Source organism: Vespula vulgaris, chromosome 11 (genome assembly GCF_905475345.1).
Source record: "Vespula vulgaris chromosome 11, iyVesVulg1.1, whole genome shotgun sequence".
NCBI lineage: Eukaryota > Metazoa > Arthropoda > Insecta > Hymenoptera > Vespidae > Vespula > Vespula vulgaris.
This window is the reverse complement of record NC_066596.1, coordinates 3,470,138-3,489,111: the sequence shown is the minus strand read 5'-3', so window position 1 is coordinate 3,489,111 and position 18,974 is coordinate 3,470,138. Positions and strand designations below refer to the sequence as shown.

The following is an 18,974-nucleotide window of genomic DNA, read 5'->3' as shown; positions in this document are numbered from 1 at the left end:
CGTAGAAAACTGATCTATCGGCTATACGAAGAACAGGTTCTCTCACGGTGGCTAGACTCTAAAGGAATAGCCTGATAAATTCATGAATCTTTCACCATCTTGCAATCATCGAACTTGTCGAGATAAAATATACTCTTTCCATGAAAGATGGCTAACTCGCTGAATCTCTTCTATTACTTGAATACTCGATGCTTCTTGAATATGTACTTCACTGGATAAAACGTCTAAGATTTTATGAAATAGTCAGAATTGTATGTAATTCGAAAATCAATCGGTCGAATCGTCAGATCAAACTTTTTGCTTCCCTTTCTCTCACTTTCTCTTTCTCTCTTTCCTTCTCCCTCTATCCCAGTGAAGTCCGTTTAACCGCTTAATGGCAGGTCAAGCGGCAATAACGCCGCCAAATAATCGTAAAAAGGAGGCTGGTAGCAACTTCGACGCCCCGTCGAGTTCGTAGCGACGGCATAGCGCCGCGTTAACGTCCTCGATGGCGACGACGTATCTTATGCTCGATTCTTCATGGGGGTCTTCCTGGCGGTCCTGATGATTCTCGATACAACAAATTTTTACGTATTCCTATCTTTCTGCGATCTTTGCCAAGAATTTCTTTCTTAATCGTAGTAACACTATATTATTTGAACGCTGACAAAAAAGACAAGAAAAAATTCATTGTCACACGTATTAAATTAAACTTTACTTTAGCAATTATACCTTTGATCGTTGAAATACCGTTAAAGAAAATTTTAAATACGTTTTAAATAAGATCTACAAAATAACCGAGAAGAAACAATGGACTGCGTTTGGATTTTCTTTCTAATCTCGTTGTCAATATCGAAATGACTAAAGTCAAAGATATTCGAGAAAGATATTTAAGGAAGTAGATCTAACGAGAAGAGTGGAAACGAAGCCTGGCTGAGGTAGGACAGGAAAATCACGCTCGACCTTCGTCCCCGACCCACGAGGCTCTTATAATAACGAGGACGTCGGATATTCCGCGTTTGATCCTGATTCGAGAAAACTTTCGACGAAGATCGCTAATGGAAAAAAAGGAAAAAAGGAAAAGGAAAAATTAGACCACGGTATCTAAAGTTCTAAATATCGATCTTGAATCTAAACTTTATTACATTTAAATCGTCTGTCCATACTTAACCTAGCTTGGAAGATTGTTATTCAGAAATAACGAACCTTCGTAGAAAACCATACAAAGACAAGCATCTCATATAGGTAACCCTCTAGATCTAAGCGCATTCCACGGAATATCTTCGATTCCATGAAGAGAGAAGATCTCGTCGAACGCGGAAGATCGTTCAACGTTCCACGGTACGATCGTTCGCGATCGATGACTGGTTGGATCGTCGTCGTGTGTGTCCTTGACGATGATCGCGCCACGAGAATAAACCCACTCACATTAGAGTGAGATAAAAAAAAATAGATAAAAATACGAGGATATATAAGGAGCGAAAAACAGAGAAAAAAAGAAAAGCAAAAAAAACATCATCGAGGAAGAGTAGTTAAATAATTAGAAAGAAACTACACATCGAAGATCGAATTAAAAAAGATTTGAAGTAAAGTAAAGAAGGAAAAAGTTGTTCGTCGTGTAACCTTTCCGAGACGTGAGACAGAAGGACGTAAAAAGGATAAAGAAAGAAAGAAAGAAAGAATGAAAGAAGTCCCCCTTCGGGGCACACAAAGTTGCATTCGTGATACACACCGATGATTGGTCCGATTTAATAAGCATATCGCGAAACTCTATGATTACGAAAGATCGCGAAAGCATCTGGGGGATCTTTATTTCCAATTGGATCCAACGTGGATCCACCAGTTGAGTCCCACTTAATTGACGGAGCGCCGAAGGGAGGAGACAAAAAGTGAGAGAGAGTGAGATAGGTGGGTGCAGGGTGCACTCCTCGAATAAGGATTATTTTTAATAAGGATACTTAATCCTCTCTTTCTCTCTTCCTATCTTTTCTACCTTCTACTTTTAGCGGTTCCTCCATCTCCTTCTTCTTCTTCTTCTTCTTCTTTAGTATTCTGATTTTTTCACTCGTTGATCTTTTCGCAGCATGAGAAATCTCTTAGAAAAGTTCTAGCCATTTGTCGAAGATTTCAAACCCTAGACGTTTCTCTTTCTTCGTCTCCCGTCAAAGACAGACGAGTTAGTCCTCGGAAGTGTAGCTCTATAATCATAATTTAACCGTAATTACATTTATGACCCACTTTGCCCTCGTAAATTGTCCACGGAGATCGGAGGCTCTGGTCATCGTTATTACGCGCCAGGGATACCACGATCTCTTTTTCCCTTTCTTACTTTCTTTCCTTTTCTTTCTGTCTCTCTTTCTCATGGATCACTCCTTCCTTCTTTTTTCGAGCGTGCGTGGTTATTAAGATCGTGATTGGAAGAGAACGAGTTGGTTCGTCAGGTGAAGGGAGTTCAAATACCCCGACTAATCGAGACTTCTGATAATCCTCTTTCGGGGAAACAAATCAGTTCTGTCCCTATTGGCACAGGTGTCCCTCAAAAATTTGTCGAGTTAACGCTTGCAGAATCTCCTTGATCAAATACGTAAATGTTGCCTAAAGTAGACGTTTTCGAGTCTGGAAGATGACTTCGACGAGTGAAGTAGAAAATCAGAGACTTGGAAGAATGATCCAAACGGAAGTTTAAGGGATCAAGATAAACTATCGCAGAGACAAAATGTTTCCAAGTAAGAGAAGTAGGGAGGGTGTCTTTGGTGCCGGAAACGCAAACGGCAAACGCAGTGGGGAGCTGGTTTCGGTGGAGGGCAAAAGGAGGTAGGAGTGGACGCATTCCAGTCGCGATGAGACGCGGTCCCATTGGCTCCCGGCCCGCGGAGCGTCACACCGGTTGGCCGGCTTAATAATATGGTACGGCAGGCCAGCACAGTCGAGAGACTACCACCGTCTGCCTACCAGCCTTCTTCCTCTACCTCCTCCTCTTTCTTCTTTACCTCTTTCCCCTCTTCCTCCTTCTTCCATCCTTCTCCTCAGCACTTTCCTACCGGAGGTTGTTGCCGCTTCGCTCCTTACCTATACCGTAACACGGACCTTCTTCTCTACCCGCTCGTTACGTTAGCCACACGTTACGCTTATCCTTCGCGTGCCTTCTACCTTGGATCTACGAAATAGATCGAGAATAAGCACCGATCGGTCTTTCTCGATCCCCCTCAGCTCGTTTATGGAAAGTCTTTACACTTATACCGTTATACCTATCAAAAATATCAAAGTGTCAAACGCGATAGATCATCGATAGATCGAAGAACTATACAACAAATCGTACTTAACACTGTGCCAGACAAATATAATTCTTATCGTGTAATAATGTTACAGTCGATCGATTTAATAGGATTAATAAGTAGATGATATGTACCTTTATCTATTTTCTTTATTCTCCCAATCTTTCGGAAACGGAAAGCGAGTATCTGCTTGTCAGGGAAAAAGTGTGAGGAAGACATTAGGCACCTTTTTCTCTCTCTCTCTGTCTCTCTCTATCTATCTATCTACCTGTCTATCTATCTATCCATCTATCTATCTCTCTTTCCTTCTATCTCTCTCTTTCTCTCTCTCCGTCCCTCTTTCATGCTTCCTTCGAAGCCCCAAGGACGGATTCGCGCAAATTTCATAGCCCGACTTATGATTAGTCCGTTCGCAACCCGTCATTATGTATATTACCGTCTCTCGCGCGTTTCGTCGAGCTTCCGATGCACCCTCTCGATCCTCTCTGCAAAGCGTTTTCACCGTTGAAGCGTGCACAATGATCGTTTCCAAGCGCGTTCCCTCGTACGAGAGCCAAGTTCGATACTGGATAGGCAGCCGTGGAATAAATAATGGCGGGCTATCGCGAGACTAATTTCGTAGTGGACTCTCGCGAATCTAATAATTAGGACCTGGCCCATTCTACGATCGATTCTTAGCTTTCGTGGCCCAACGTAATGTACAAAGGAATGTTCGATTTCATCGTCTCGTTCCTTGAATTTACCAAAATAAAATTAAAATTCGAAACACCTTTAACGATTATTCCTCTTGGTTTACGTCGATCGTTTAAAGTACATCACGAAATTAGAACGAAAGCATTTCAATGTCAGAGAAAAAAAATGAAATAAAAGATTATGATTCGAAGGATGGTAATCGAATAGTTCGTTCCCATCTTGCTTCAGTGAATCGAAGTAACCACTTTTTCAAGATCTCGAAGGACTTTCCAAAGCACGACTCGATCCTGGAGAATTCTGTCCTTCGGTAAACCGCAACCGAGCCGAAACAAAAGGATATCGTAGGATAGGTACGATAAAGGTAAGGAAGAAGAACGAAGTGAGTCTAAAGAGGGAGAAGAAGACAAGAGGACCCACTGCTAAAGAAAATAAAATCCGACGGGTCTGATAATACGTTTCGAAACAATTACGCCATGGTTGAACGCACCCGATGGCTATAAAGTCGAAAAAAAGAAATAAAGAAAGAGAAAAAATCCGATAGCTATCCTATACCTTCAGGCTACCATCTTTGAAGGTGGTCACGAATTTAGAAAAAAAGTGTCCTCATTGATAGATCGATTTCCTTCGAGAGAGGAAATCATAAAAAGGGGTAACGAAATCCATGAAAAAAAAAAATCGATAACGTCGATGCGAAATAAAGTTCGAATCATCGTTCTCGTTCGCGAAATAATTTTCTTATTGGTTGCGTATAAGACACGATTTCCGTGTCAGGCACGATTGCAATTTCAACGCTCCCTCTCGAAGAACCTGGATCGGAGGAGGTAAAGAACAGTTACAAATGTCTCCCGCGAAGCGATCTCCTACCTCGTGGCCGCGATCCAACAGTCGAGGAGTCGACTAACAAATCGTCCGTCGCCGGACCGTGTAACTTGCCTGCCATTGTAACAGTTCTACTGTTAAGCAGTAATGGTAGACAGGTTATCAGCAGCCGTTGCAACGAGTCTTTACGTAACGACCGGTCTGTCAGTCGGTATCCAATGCCCTCCCTTCCGAGACCCTCTCTCTAACTCTCACTCTCTCTTCCTCTGTCTCTTTCTTAAGCTTTCTCGACTTCGCAGGGGTCTGGTACCTGTATTCTTTGTATTCTTCTTCTTCCTTTTCCTCGCGAGCCGATCGTATCTCCTGGCTCTGCCAACGGAACCACCGAGACACCGGTGTGACAAGGACGATCGTGGAGGATCGAGGAAAAGGTTCTACGAATGCTATTATTATCGCGATGCACCGGGCGTGCCCTTTACGTTCCATTCGATCCCAATGCCTTACGCGAGCTTTCTTCGATCGTATTCCTCTCGAGCAATTGTGCAATACTCGCTTGTCCGTTTTAAACGAATTTGGTGATCACCAACGAATTTGATCTTTACCGGTAAAGTACGATGTTTTATAGTCGTCTCTCTCCTTTCTCTTTTTACTAAACTACCTCCCGTTGAGTTTGCATTCGTCTTGGAAACGAATGGTTCGTGATTGAGAAATCGTGACACAACGATCCTGTCATCGAGGATGAAAGTTATACTGGTAGCCGAGGAATATAAAGTCGTTCCTTTCGTTCGACCATTTTTTCAAATATTTCATCCCAACTATGTTTATACTTATCGATCAATTGAGAGCACCCGATAAAAACTTCCTTTCGTGAACGCTCCAAGCAATTCGAGGAACATCGTTGAAAAGATCTCTCGCAGAAGTTGCAATTAACGCCTCGCGAGAGTCGACGACGTTCGATCGTCGATAAGAGAAGAAACGAACGACGCCTCGAGTGGAACGGGCAAACGCACGTATTACGGCATATTTCTTCCTCAAAGATGGCAGCTTATCCGTAAGTACGACTTACGCAGCTCGCGAGAGAAAATCGCGTGTGAAAGTCATTATCGCCGAAATCGATTCGCTCGGTATCCTGACATTGCGCCAGATCGTACGCAATTCCCGAACGTGCACTTTCTCGAGCTCGGAAGGAGGAATTACAAGGTGAAGTAAGAAGAAAAAAGGAAAGGAGAGATAGAGAGATAGAGAGAGAGAAAGAAAGAAAGAAAGAGAGATAGAGAGAGAGAGAGAAACAGAAAGAGAGAGGGAGAGAGGATAAAAAGTATCTGAGGTTTCGATTGTAAGTCGAGCAACGATGGAGAGAAGGTATCAAAACGCTATCATTACCACGTTGCAACGTTCACGAAGCTTTCCAATTAACTTAACGCAGGATCATCCTCCGTCTTACAATGTAACGCATATAACTACCTAAGTATATCTATATAGATATCCGTGCAACCGTACTACTCTTATTCATTTCTTCTTCCTTCTTTTTCCTCGTCTTCATATGGTTGGGAACGAACCAACCGTCTTCTCTTGACGGTTCGAACACCGCAAAGCCATCGTCCGATGATTTTCGGTTAAGCCTTGCGATCTCATCGAGGGAAGAAGGAAAGGGAGGAGAAGAAGAACGAAGGAGGAGGAGGAGGAGGAGAAGAAGAAGAAGAAGAAGAAGAAGGAAGAAACTCGAGGAGAGAGGAACGAAGAAGAAGAAGGAGAGGAGACAACGTGCTCGTGACAGGGACGCAGCATGTAAAAGCATGCGCGTACGGATGCCTATTATTAACGCGGCTCTCTCGTACACACGCATCTTTTCCTCCTTCCTCTTTCTCTTCTCTTTTCTTCTTTCTCTCTTCCTCTCTTTCTCTCTCTCTCTTTCTGTCTGTCTCTTCTCTTCTCTTTCCTTCTCTTCGCTTCTCTTCTTCAAAAGGTAGGTATCTGCCATCGCACGGTATATTGTACCACGGACGAGTATCAGACGAGGAGCGGCCGAGCAAGTAAGGTAGTCTCGATAGCGCGTTTCGCGTGGCCAATGGCCGTTCCAATAAAATCGGAACGGCAGACAATTTTCGGTTACGCGTGATCTCATTAACTCGCCCGTCCGGCCCGTCCTCCTATCCTCTTCTTCTTCTTTTTCTTTATCTTCTTTCTCTACTTTTTGTTCTTCTTTGAGGGTCCACCTCCTCCTCCCCCTCCCCCTCCGCCCCTTTCCTCCTCCTTTTCCACCTCCTCTTCGAGGAACCCTCGTCGTCGCGTTATCCGTCCAAGGGACGATCATTATTTTAAATTCGCTCCAAATTTTATTGCAAAAAGTGCATATTGCATCTTGCGGTGGAGAACGGTCGCCATGTTGTTCCTTCTAGCTCGAGAGTGCTACCAGTACGAAGAGGGGTGCTCCTGGTGGGGAGAAAGAGCAATTTTCGTTCTGAGCGAGATGCAGAGAGGAAGGAACGCCAACAAAATGGCGACGGAGGAGAAGCGATGACCGCGATGAGGAGAAGGAGGATGGAAATGACGAGGCGATGCCGAGAGAAAGAGATAGAGAAAGAGAGGAAAGAGAGAGAGAGACGAGGAGGAGCGATAAACAGGGCCCAAGGTAATATCGAAAAGCGATCCAAAGGGCGGTGGTGCCGATGGCGGCAACGATGGCGGTTGAAACGCTCGAATGCCGCAGATAAGAGGGAGGTACCTTAAAAAATGAAGTAATATGGGAAAAATATAGTCGGCAATTTTCGAGAGAGAGAGAGAGGGATATGCACGCGGTAGCGTAAAAATGGATACAGTTCGGATTAATCAATATTTGTGTCAAATGCAATCAAATGCGAATAAGAAAATAAAGGAAAAGTTACGAGCGAAGTGGAAACCATGAAAACGCGAGCTTTTATGAGTGAAAAAGGACGACGTACAAATTACTAATATATATGTTTGCGTGTGTGTGTAGAAACAAATAGAGAAAGAGAAAGAGAAATTGTTAAAGACGACACTTATCTTGATTTCTGATCGCTCATAGAATTCATTTCTAGCAATGAACGAAGTAAAAGAGGTGCCGGGAAAAAGGAGGCTAAAACCTCTATCCAAGACTCGATACCACCAACGAATTAAACATCGAAAGTTATGGCGATATTAAATTCGCACGACGTAAAATGGGGGGAATACGACGAGATTCTTTGACTTTGATCATCGCCGCAAGGTAATAAAAGCCGTTTCTACCTTCGTTCGTTGAAAGGTAGACGATCGTGACTATGATTTGTTCGAACATTGATCGAAATTACGATTTGGTGACAAACTCTAGAAAGAATCCGGGATATTAAATCGGGTTGAAAATTATATTCCGATTAAATCGAGATATATTCACTTTAAAACGAACTGGAAAATGTTGGCTCAACAACGATCTTAAAAAATGCCTGATATTTAAACTTTAATTGATAAACACGTACGATTAATTCGTTCTCATAAAATTTAAACGCGATCGAGATATCAAAAGACCTCCAAGGAAAATTCCAACCCGATACGAATATCCCGTTCTTCCTTTTCCCTTAATTATTTCCAGACACATTTCTGGCCGATCGGAAGACATAAATCTACTTTCGCATTTTTCCATTTGTTCGCACGCACGCGATCGAGATTCGTTCTCGTTGCCTCCCACCCTTCCTTTCTCTATCTATCTCTCATATATTCTCTTTCTCTTTCATTCTCTGCCTCTCTCTTTCTTTATCTCTATTACCACCTAGCTAACACTAAGGATAGAACAACAAGAATGAAAAACCATCGGAATTTCTCGCTTTCGGTTTATCCTTTTTCTTCTTAACAATCTCATTCTCCTTCTCACTCTCTTTCGCTCTTAGTAATCGGTTATAAGCACGCATACGAGAACGCTAGTAAAAGTGGTAGTAGTAACGATCCAAGAGTACTCAGAAGCGATCAGTATTCCCGGCGGCGTGATTCATCTATCATCGATACCTACCCTGACGCATAAAACGTTCGATACTCTACGCACGCAGCTATTCAAGGTCATTCACGCGTAATACTTGTACGCACCCCCGTCGAGAATCTCCTTAGGTATGATTCTCTCGATCGTTTCAAAGTATATCTACGAGTACGATAATTAAATAACTTTTGTGCGAATTCACTGTTTAATGTTGATCGTATCCCGATAAAATGAATTTATAATATGGATCTTTAACTTTCACTTTAACTCATTCTTTCATCTTTATACATCCAATCGTTTTTATTTTTTTAATACCGCTGCCTACAGATGTAACAATTTCAAAATAAGATAAGAAGCTAAAAAAAAAAAAGAAGAAAAATAATCGATCGCAAAAAACGAGAAGTCTTCTCGCTTCTCTTTGGTAGGATCAGTGAGTATCTACTTAGTGTTCCTTGCTGTACATGGGATTACCTGTTGCTCGACTTAAAAGCTGTACCAGCAACGACCCATCGAGTGTGTATACCTGCGAATACGAGTGCAAAGGAGAACGAAAGAGAAAAAGAGAAAGACAGAAAGAGAGAGAGAGAACGAGGGGGAGACAGAGGGAGACAGAGAAACAGACAGAGAGATGCGGATTTCTCGCTTACGCGTGTAGACGCGTACCGAACGCATTGTACCTGCAACCTGTTACCTGCAGGAAAGACGCCGTAGATCGATCGTGGCTTTCGCTATCGAGCTCGAGTTTACTTGTCGGCGAAACGACGCAGTGGAATTTGTTGGCTCCGATCTCTTGTCGGTAGCTCCTTATCGAGTTTTCGCCTTTCTCTCGTTCGATCTCATTGAATTACATACTCACAAAATGTGATTTTTTTATTATGGATAGAATTCGATGGGATCATGGGAACGTTGAAGATCAAGTTACCGCAATAAAATCTTAACGAATCATTACCATCGTCAAAATTTACAGTCAAATACTTTTTTATAGACATCGTAGAAACTCGATGGGAATGCAGACCGGTATTCGCATAGTAAATGCGTGTTTTAACACCTCAACTCGTGTCTCTAATCGTTATACATCTCATTCGCTCTTACAAGCGTTACGCAAAATTGTCTAATGTTATGACTTACTTTAAAGAAAGAGAGAGAGAGAGAGAGAGAGTCCGTCTAATCCGTTACGTATTTCAAACTTTTTTCTCCTTGCAGCTCCTAGCAAATCGAACTTGCGATTAAATCCGTAACTGTTGAACGTCACTAAATAAGATTTAAATACAACCACGAGGACCGATAAAACTGGCATTACGTAAGTCGATCGACATAGCGAGCTCTCTTACGCCTAAGTATTATAATAAAAACTTGATTTATAAGTTATAAGCTCCAACTGACACGAGAGTATGTCTCTTTAGTTATTAAAGACACTCATAATTCATGAAGTGAAAATGGAAAATTGAATAATAACGTAACGTTTGTCTAAGAAAAATTACGATTATAATAGCTTGATCGATTAACATGTCGAACAGAACATTCTCATTGTTCTTAGAGATTCGAAAATGCAATACAACCTTAGGATCGTTTCCGTTGCATTTAGTTTTGAGAATCACGACAACGTGTAGTCACTATCGATGATGTAAGTTCACGCGTGTACACGTGCGTACAAAACTATGCGCTCAGTCATCCTAACAGCCTTCCTCCTCTCTCTCTCTTTCTCTCTTCCTTTACTCCTCCTTCCAAGCGAGCATCTTCCCTTTTTCTTCCTCTTCCACCTCCTCCTCCTCCTCCTCTTCTTCCACAACAACTATACGCGAAACACCTTTGGCCGCCGTGCCGGCCATTTGCCCTGCTAAAGTCGTTAGGGCCGTTGCACTCTGCGGTAGGTGTAAAATCGTCCTCCTGGTGATCCTCTAGAATGGAATGTATATTCTCGTCCTTTTGCTCAGAAAAGGATAGATCTTTTTAGGTTATTCTCTCTCTCTCTCTCTCTCTCTCTCTCTCTCTCTCTCTCTCGAATTTTTTATAAAAACAAATCATAATTAAAAAACAAACTTCACACGAGATCAACGTATCGATCGAGTTTGAGTAGGTACTTGTCACCGATAACTTTTCGAACGGGACAACGATATCCAGCCCAAAAGAGAACGAGAAAGAGAGAAAGAAAGAGAAGGGCTGATACTCGATCAGGCACGTTCGGACAATCCACAATTATCGTAGTAACAAATAGCTGTTGATTGTACAGCAAAGGCACGTTTTAGTGCCTCTAATCGTGGGGTCGACCTTTCAAGAACGAACGGCCCTGGCCAAGTAATTTATAACGTCACAATCATCGCGGATGGAACATCGTGTTACCGAACCCAACGCTGGAACAAATGAAATTAATTGATTTAGCCTCCGGTGAACGATATACCAAACCACTTCGAATTGTTTCGTTGGAATCGAATAACGATTTTCTTTTTAAATATTCATTCTCATTCTCGAGAAGTGGTAGCGTTCCATAAAATATTTGATCGATTTCTTTCTCGAGTTACTCGTTTCACACCTCTTAGAATACAACAAGTAGTCACAGATTATTCGTAAAGGTAGATATTCTCATAGACATGACCAGATCAGGAGAGAGCCACGTACTATGGTTTCTTTCTTTTTATCGACCAAGGAGAAACCATTTATCACGTTTCGGCCATACCACCCGAATGACTTACGACGTGTTGGCGTCGACTCGACTCCCAACTGCGATAGACGTAATAAAGGTCTAAAAAACATACCAATAACCTCGGCCATCGACACGAAAGCGTTCCCGCTATTACTAAGGACCCGTTTATTTTCCTCTTCCTCTTCTCCTTCTCTTTGTTCGTTCTCAGGAAACGAACTTTGTTGTTACGTTTGATCACGATCGCGCAACCCTCGCGAAATCTAACTTTTATATAGGTCATTAAAACGATCGACGACGAACGTATTATCGATTCTTGTCATATTACTTAATGACTATTTATCGAAAAGAAAAAGAAAAAAAAGCAAGAGAAAAATAAAGTATTTAATTATCTGATCGAGAACTAACGTCGTTTACCTAATTCTTACATCTGATTTCGTTTGATGATAGAAAAATTGAAGATTCGTCGGCTCGATAAAAATTCCTTGACTACTTTCGGCTAGAACTTGGTCTTTAAACTGTCAAAGGCCTCTTTAGAAATCCCTTCTTCCTATTCTTTCGAACGCGGACGAAAAGGAGAAAAGACACCGGGGACGTGGGACAAGGTAATAAATTATTATCGCGTCGATAAGGAATGCCGATGGGGTCTAATGATAGGGACTGCGTGTCTCGAAGAACGTGGCGTCCGGTGGTTATCGAGCTGCCTAATAGACTCGTACCTTGGTGTCATTCTTGATATCGATATTGGTGATTGATCCACGATGATCGAGATTTCGATAGTAACTCTCGAAGATCGGCCCTCCCGAAAGAAGAGAGGAACACTTCTCGCTTTTCCATTCATTATTTTCATCTCGCGATCTTATCGTCCGTCTTTATTGAATCTATTCACATAGATTTAATAGGCTCTGACGGACCAATCTAAATTTCATTTTGTTGCGTCGTGACGTCATCGAACTTTCGAATGACTTTACGAAGCTATATATATATGTACGTATGTGTGTGTGAGCGTGACGCGGCGCGATTTCGAGCAAACGTCAATCGTTCCAAGGGATAATCCTCACGACGCGAATAAACAGGAAAACGTCCATGAAAAGTCTTCGATGGACGTCCCCTGTCAAGGGGAAAATGTATTTGTAAGCGAGTAAAGTACCTATGTATTAATCGTGAATCCTTGAGAAAACCATAGGAACGATTGATATTTCGATCCGGGAAATGGTTAACGTCATCCGGGACTACGTTGCAAGATATCCGACATTAACGACGCGTAATAGGCATTTAGGTACGAAAAAAAGAAGAGACGTGAAAAAATGAGAAATAAAGAGAGAGAGAGAGAGAAAAAGAGAGAAAGAGTCTCATCGCGATAATCATCGACGCCGGTATACGAGATGTTACGAACGAAGGTCGGCGTCATCGAAGAAGGCGGAGAAGACGAGGTAAATCGAGCGCGCCTCATCTTCGTAAATCGAGTCCCAACATACCCTCTTCCTCTCTCTTCCTCTCTCTCCTTCTCATTCTATCTATCTCTCCCAAGCCCTCGATTTCAATATCCTTCGGACTTGGTAAAAGCAATCGCTGATTCACGATGTAACGATCCAGGTGTATGAGGTTTGCACCTCATGGCAGCCCTCACGCGTCGACCCTTTCGTTTCTTCGACTAATCTTAAGAGAAATGAAAAAAAAAAAAGAAAAAATTATACAATGTAACTGATGAAATTGACGAACAATCGGAAATCATTGAGAAAGAAACGTCGAGCTCTTCCACGAAATAACCACGGCGTCTTTCGTTTCGTTCTTATTTTCCTATCACGTTCGATTCTTCTGATCGGTCTCGTAAAAAGTTAGAAGATTAAAATATAAGATCGAAGGTAATGTCCTTGAACGTTTCGACGACATTTCCATCCATTGCAATTTCTTTTTTTTTCTCTCCCTCCCCTCGCCCTCTTCCTGAGAGCCATTCTCCTGCAAAAACTTTAATCGCGTTGGCCGACCGTAAAGGCTATCTATCTTTCTTTCTCTCTCAATCCAGTCAGTAGTCCAGCACAGAACATTCGTGGATATAACGTTGTTCGTTGCTGGCCGCGAAACGAGTAACTGCGAAAGAGACAAAAAAATCTTTACCTGATTGTTTTACGTCCAACCGCAGAGGCAATTCGTGGTGTTCACGATGGAAGAACGATGGTGACGTTGCTGTTAAAGATTCGACGAGCTCGAGATTCAAAGATATTCGTATAATTCACGAGAATAACGTCTTAAAAATACTACGCACTAATCGAAACTTAGAAACGTACTTTCGTTGAAATCGATGTTTGTTCTTCGACGAGCAACGGACGACTAATTGGTGTTATGTTTTTCAAGCTCTCTTCGCTGTACGCTGAGTTTGTTTACAATTCACGTGTTGTGCGTATATCGCCATTAGTACTTTTTTGTTTATTAAAAGCAAACGAATTGAACGTATGTAAATATGAATATTTACGTATGTATAATACAGCTTATATAACAAAGTTATAACAAGGTTATAAAATATTATTTATCTTAAACGTTTTTCTCTCTGTTAGAATTACAAAATATAAAAAGAAAATGTGCAAGCAAATAAAGAGATATATTCGTAATAAAAGTTATGAATGAAAGAATATTTTCATATTTACTGCATATACATACATCCATACATACACATATAGAACATGAGCGTGACATTAAACAACAGAAGAGAGATTTTAAAAAGAGATTAGAGTGGAAACGTAGAGATAGACGTGGGAGAAAGAAAGAATCAAGGACAACAAAGCAATTTCTATTTTCCTGTGACTGTAAATAACGTCGGAGTGGTAAAATCGCATCTTTTTCTTTCTCTCTTTCTTTCTCTTTCTCTTTCTCTTTCTCGACAATCCTCTTTCAACGTCGACCGCAAAATTAGCCGCGAACCTCCTCGGGATAGAACCTTGAGTGAGATAAAATAATCATCCTTTTCGAAAGTTCCGTACGAAGCGAGGAGTAGGTGTCCCTCGCGGCTGGATGCTATTTACACGAGACGACGTAATGACGATTACCTGCTAGGAGGATCCACTCCCCGGTGGTTTCCTCTTTTTTCTTTTTCTCTTTTTTTCCCTTCATCTTTTTTCACGTCGTTGCGATTTTCAAATATCAAAAGAATTCTCCGATGAATCTGGAAAAGTAACGAGAAACGTTCTTCCCACGTTCAAGTTCTAAATAGCTTCCATCTTTCTATTCTTCCTTTGTGATTTGTTTAAAAAACGATTGTACGTAATGAACAATAAAACGAAACACGCTTTGATACTTTCCTATTTTGCCTCGTTCTCATTATCGAAGTGGAGAATCGATAGTCAGGAACGTTGCTCTTTACAATTATACTTTCATTAATAAATTATCATCTCGATATTTATCGATTGAAACGAATATTAACCAAGAAGATTAATGATCGCTAAAGAATATCCACGAAGGAATAGAATTTTTTTTATCGATTCTTCTCCTCGAGCTCTCTCCATTATATAAACAAAGAAACGTCTTTTGTTAATCCACCATAAAAGGATTATTAATTAAGTTTCTTTTTGTCTTCTTTTTTCCTTCTTTTTCTTTTTCTTTTTTTTCTTTTGGACGGAGTCCATTCGCACCCAAAGAAATATACGCAACACGTCGACGACACAGTTTCCTCCTCACAAAGTCCTTCGACTACAAGAACGACAAGAGGAGGACCTTTTTCACGATGGTATTCATGGGAGAGGTCGTGCTCGGTGAATCTTTCAGACGTCTCTTCAGGCGCTAACGAAGCTACACCCCTTCCTTCGCACCCCTACCATCGTAACAGTATCGAAAAAGAAGAAGAAGAAGAAGAAGAAGGAGGAGGAGGAGAGGGAGCTCCTGTTACTTGTGGCGAGTGCGCTTCGTAAATGTAAATTGATCGAAGCAACGTTCATTAATTAGTCGCGAAATGGTGTGCGCCTTCGTCGTGCTTCTCCGCGTGACCTTTGAATCCTCGGTCAGCTAAAAATACGACTTTTAAAAAACGATCGACCAGTTACTTTATTGTATTATACTAAGTCCTATCTAATTTCGATTTACTTAAGAGACAGTCCTTTTCCTTCGCCGAAAGATATTTCATCGAGATTAGCGACGAACGTGAGCGATCTTTTTCAATTCGATGAAACGAGAAACGATGGCTCGGACTCCAAAGAACAGGAAATTCTGTTAGAGTAAAAAAGATAAAAAAAAAGTCTTGCTAAATTCGACATCCTGTCGGCGAAAGGACACGGCATGTAAGAGCGAAGAAGGAGAAATAAGAACACGATAAGGAAGGTAGAAGGTCCCCGCGGCAAATTGTCGTGGTTGTCGCGCGCACCGTTCGCCATATGGCCGACAGTAAATTAAACGAGCGAGGAAAAGGAAGAGAGAGAGAGAGAGAGAGAGAGAGAGAGAGAGGGAGAGAGAGAGAGAGAGAGGACTACACGTTGGAAGAACTCTCTTGGAGTATACTAAAGGGTTCGCTGTTTGGAATAGGTAACCATGTTACGATAGGAATAATACTGAATACATACGCAAAAGCATGCTAACTTTTCTAAATAGCAAAAGGCATAAATGTGACGTCAACTATAAGGAAGAAGAACGAAACATGAACGAAGCTGACTGTTGCTACTCGACGACGTTTGGCCGATCGTAAGTCGCAAAGCCGTGAGCCATTATCCGGACACTTATTGCCACTTAACTCGAGGAGAGTGTACATACGTCGATTCAATGAGCACGAGTTCATTACCGATCGGTGCTACGCATTGTCCGGTTGACCGAGGGAGGGGTAGAAAGGGTCGAGTCAAGTCACAACGTGACGAAGTTATACGTTCCTTTAACCTGCTGTCTACCTTCTTTAAAGTATCCAAGTGTAACGGAGTTTTGTCGTCCCACAATTTCATTGAAACGATCTTTACAACCGTTTGTGTGTCAAACTTTGCGTTTCTTTAATTACATTCGAGTCGATCCTTTCCGATCGAGTTTCTGTTACACTTGGAAGAATAATCGGCTAGCTCTCGAGTAATATGTACAACACGTTGAAATTCGGATGCTCTTAATCTGCTTCCTTACCGACGGCCTAATTAAGTCGCTCTTTGGTACATTCCGCGGGAGGACAAGAACGAGAGCCGGCAATTTCGAGGCGATCGATTTACACGGCCGCGTTACATGCACCGATGCGTGCTGTGTAACCTTTTTGGCGGTGAATCGAAAAGAAGTGAATCGACGAGAAGGAGAAAGAGAGAGACAGAGACTCGAGGGGCGGGAGCCATGTATCTCTCGCGCTAAGACGTAATGCATGTATCGTTCTGTGCGGTGCTCTCTGTAAAATCGTTTCACGAGAAAGCAAACGAGAGAAAGAGAAAGAAAGAAAGAAAAAAAGAAAAAGGGAGAGTGAGAAAGAGAGAGAGGAATAAGAGGTCCACACCGGGGCGCCAAAATCCACGCGATTCGATCGACGGGGGATGATTTCTTTCGGCCCCTTAAAAAATTCTACCACCTTCTTTCTTCGTTTCAAAGTAGAGAAAGAGAGAAAGACAGACAGAGAGAAAGAGAGAGAAAGAGAGAGAAAGAGAGAGAGAGAGAGCAAAGGGTGAAGGAGGGCGCGAATGAAAAATGCCCTTCGCCCAAAGGCGGTACGTGCCTCGAAAAGAGAAAGAGAGATAGATAGATAGATAGAGAGAGAGAGAGAGAGAGAGAGAGAAATGGAGAACGGAGAATGAGACCTGCTGAGAGGAACTCGGCTATCGATTGAATAAATGTTCTCAAGCAGATACATCGATATACTCGATAGAAAGAATATTGCTTATGAAATTCGATAAGCTCTATAATACTGGCAAATTTGGATCGTTACTTTTCGAGTTATTCGATTCGAGTATCATTGATCCAATTGTTGGAAAAAAAATGTTAACAGATGATCATTACGAACGATAAAAATTTCAACAAGCTCGTTTTAAATTCTCGCGAACGCTCGAAGTTTGAACTTTGTTCGTCGATGTTCTCCTACACCGGCATTAAAGTAGGAAGGGGTAGAATCGTGAAACGAGGAAAACACCGAAGCGAAAGGGGGCGTCGTTGACTTAAATTACGTCCATCGGCGAGATGAATCGCTTAACGAACTTTCTACTCTCTGGTATATACCTTTCTCTCTTTTCTTCAGAGTTATCGAGAGAGAGAGAGAGAGAAAGAGAACCGAGCAAGAAAGATAAAGAAAGAAAGAGAAAGAGAGACAGACAGAGAGACACAAGCAGAGAGACGCTCGCTACCAAGAGAAAAAGAGAGAAGAAGAAAAGGGGAATAGTTCGAGACGAAGACCGGTGCGCGGACATAAATTAAACGTCCGAGACGTATACATATATAAGTCCCTTCGAGCACCGTGGAACGTTTCTCTTCCTTACACCTTACGATTAGCCACGGCGCATTCAGCTTCTCTCGGCCTCGAGCTGGTGTGGGTGGGGTGAAAAAAGGAACCAGAGAGAGAGAGAGAGAGAGAGAGAAAGAGAGAGAGAGAAAGAAAACATCCAGATCTCGAAATCTCTAGGAGGATTTGAAAATCGGAAAATTATGGTCACTCTGGACCTGCTTCTTTCATTCTCTACTTCTCTTTCTCTCTTCACCGAAAAAAGTCTCCTTCTCCTCCTCCTCCTTTTTCTTCTTCTTCTTCTTTTTCTTCTTCTTCTTCTTTCTCTCTTCTCACGAAAAAATCTCCTTTCTCTTTCTAGAAGAAGCACTCTTCTCTTCTCTTCTCTTCTCTTCTCTAAATCCGGAATGCGAGGAAGAGAACGAAGCTCGATAATCGGTTGATTTAACGCGACCGCCTTTGCGTAAATAAGGATCGGCTGCGTTGAAGAGCAAAGGCTCTTTAGTCCGTTATAAAAGATATTAGAAACGTCAAGGGAAAGGTCCCTATCGTTATATCAAGCCGGATAATAATACTAATGGTTTCTTATGGCGACTTCGTTCGTTCGTTCGTTCGCAAGAAGCGAATTACTTAACATTCGTCGGCCTTCAAACGTATTTCTCTCTTATTTCGTTTTATCTTTTTTTAAGAATCACGTAAGTACTTACATCAACCTACCTATTTAGATCTGCATCGTAGGATATAAAATTAGCTAAATATATCTTACTTCGAGACGATCTAATGTCAACTAATCTCTTGCGAAGATCTTCAACCATCTACGTAACGAAAAGAAAATTTAGGAGGGAGGAAGAGGAGAGGGAAGAGTAAGAGGGGAAGAATGACCACCACTTTCGGGCGTACGATGACCGTGCGGTAATTAACTCTCGAACGATCGCGTTAAGCCGTGAAAGTATAAAGCTCTCTCTTTCTCTCTCAGAGAACGCTCGTAGTCTCGAAACGAGGGAGGTTTTTTCTTTCGAGTTCAGATAACGAGCGTGATTCAATCTCGGTTGTCTTTCGACGTTCACGAGCACTCGCGCATTAGCGGCCTCGTTGAAAGTCGAGAGAGAGAGAGAGAGAGAGAGAAAGAGAGGGGGAAGAAGAGAGAGAGAAAGAGAGAGAGAGAGAGAGGTGCCAAAAGTAGCAAGAACTGTTTCCTTGGTCCTGATTTTTACCTTATGAAACACGCTGGAT

General features: G+C 42.0%; 1 protein-coding gene across 3 annotated transcripts in view; it reads right to left on the bottom strand.

The window, feature by feature from the left end:
• The window catches only part of LOC127067747 (protein dachsous), a 277,837-nt gene that overhangs the window by 118,662 nt on the left and 140,201 nt on the right, over nt 1-18,974 (bottom strand). Inside the window, exon 1 of one of the 3 annotated variants that reach the window (XM_051003053.1) lies at nt 13,487-13,739. The exons of the other annotated variants lie outside the window; for them this stretch is intronic. The gene's annotated coding sequence lies outside the window, so the exon portion shown is untranslated. Of the gene's footprint in view, nt 1-13,486; nt 13,740-18,974 lie in introns of those variants that run through there. 3 annotated transcript variants of the gene reach the window in all.